The following is a 2,218-nucleotide window of genomic DNA, read 5'->3' on the forward strand; positions in this document are numbered from 1 at the left end:
GAACAATTTTTCTGTCATCGTGGATAGTATGTTTAACGAGACCGTAGAGGCTGTCAGAGAAATTGCCCAAGAACAACGGCAGATGGGAATTTTAGTGCTTCAGGAGAAGATGGCCCTTGATTATCTTTTAGCCGCCAAAGGGGGGTTCTGTGAGTTCATCGGAGAGGATTGTTGTACTTGGATAGAAGACACCGATGACAAGGTCCAGGCCCATATGGACAAAGTTAGTGAACTACAGGGAAAAGCTAGAGCTATAGCTAGTGAGGGTTGGAATCCGTTCAAGGGTTTGGGAGGATTGGGAGATTTCCTGTTCTCCATCGGATCTTGGTTGAAGGAAGTGGGAGTGTATATCCTGATGCTTCTCTTTTTCATCTGCCTTTTATACGCCGCGGTGAGATGTTCCTGTTGCCTCATCGACCGTGTAAACCAAGCTCGGGCAGACGACCACATCTCCATGCCCGCTCCTGGGATCCCACTCCAACCACTGATCGGAGGAAGACCTCACCAACCATCCACCTTCTCTACAGATTACGTCCTGGCTTCCCTCTAATTTATCTCTCTGAAGACCACATTCTCCAAGACCTTCAAGCAAGCTTCAAGCCTCATCATGGTTTGTGTCTGCGATTTGGAAAACCGTCTGGGTCGAGACCAGCCTTGTGTGGCCCCGTCTGCAGGGGCAATTTGAGAATCTATTGCTGGATCTCCCCAGACCACCGTGGGATCACAAGCTTTATTCATACCACAAGTCTGTTTGTGGTTTTTGCAAGAGCCTTCCTGTAGTGAAGGTTCCAACGCTCTTGAGGATCATCGCTTCAATCAAGCCTGTTTGCGTCGAGTCTGCGTCGGGTCTTGTTGTTTCAGGTACCCCGTGGAGCTTTATTCTCAGGGACAACTACAGGAACTCTTTGAAGTTTGAGACTACACCCATCAAGCTGAAGAAGATCAAGAAGGGACACGAGGAGAATATGATAAAACAGGAGGGAATGTCATGGAAATTTTGTATTATTGGTCGAACTTTAAATGTGTCATATATTCGTGTTATTCATATGTCTCTCGTGTGGCTTAATTAAAGCTCTGAAGGCTGCAATTGGGCCATGCGCATGTACAATGTATGTATTACAGTACTCAGCTTGGTAATGGATGAGATGGCAGATCTGCGCTTATAGACCGGCGTGTATACCACCACAGCATTCCATGCGAATGCTGCTGTCAGTAGACCGTGGGCCTGTATCCACATATCAGCAGCATAGTACCACATGGGCTTCATAACGCAATGCGCAAGCGGTGTGAACTCCACGTGTAGGCTTATGCATATCTTACAACCCATTACTAATCTGAACTGTATCTTGGATGGATGTGTTTTAATAAAGATCGTATCGGGCCCATCCAGGTACAGACTGGTATTTTTAGGAGATGCTTGTGCAGAGAATTTTACATACCAATAGAAGCTAGTAGGACAGGAAATATGACCTCAGATGGCTCATAGGGGGGAAGGGGAGGAAGTCTGCTGACCTCAGAAGACTCATGGGGGAGGACCAGTGATAGATAATAGCAAAGGCTATGCTCCAATTGGAATGTACATCCTCTGTATAGGCAATCCCCATTGCATTGTTCGGTGGGAGGGGATTGACTTTATTCATGTGGGGGGCATGTGTGTATTTTTAATAAAAACAGAGAGCTGAGCCTGAAGCCGGCCCTTATGTGGATTGCAACCAGCCTTAGAGTGTCGTGTGATCATTCTAGGGTAACGGAGCTCCAATCACCTACATTTCAACAGAACCAAAGTATTTGGATGGGCAGGAATCGTGTAGTTTAGCTGCAGTCGTGGTAAGCGAGTTTCGCACAGCTTTATGGGGGATTTCTGCGCATCCAACTGCGAGTACTCACGGTAAGGAGAAATTCGTTAAAGCGAATTTCCAAGACAAATCTGACCACTAGTGGAAAAGAACAAACAAGGGCGCACTCTCATCGTGCATTACCGTGGTATAACACATATTTATTAAATGAAAAGAGGATATATACTCACAAACCAACGTGATAAAAGGCAGTAAAAGTGGTCCACAACGACAGTCACAATACATCTGTGTCTAATGGTGCAGATAGGCTAACGCATTTCGGGAGCTAAACCCCCTTCCTCAGAGCTCTGAGGACACAGAAGGCCAGCAAAACAGTGACTCCAAACAGGCTTACACACTGAAAGCCAGTGAACCAACAGCCT

This window comes from Staurois parvus, unplaced genomic scaffold (genome assembly GCF_062004578.1).
Source record: "Staurois parvus isolate SC_StPar_1 unplaced genomic scaffold, SC_StPar_1.0 ptg001032l, whole genome shotgun sequence".
NCBI classification, from domain to species: Eukaryota; Metazoa; Chordata; class Amphibia; order Anura; family Ranidae; genus Staurois; species Staurois parvus.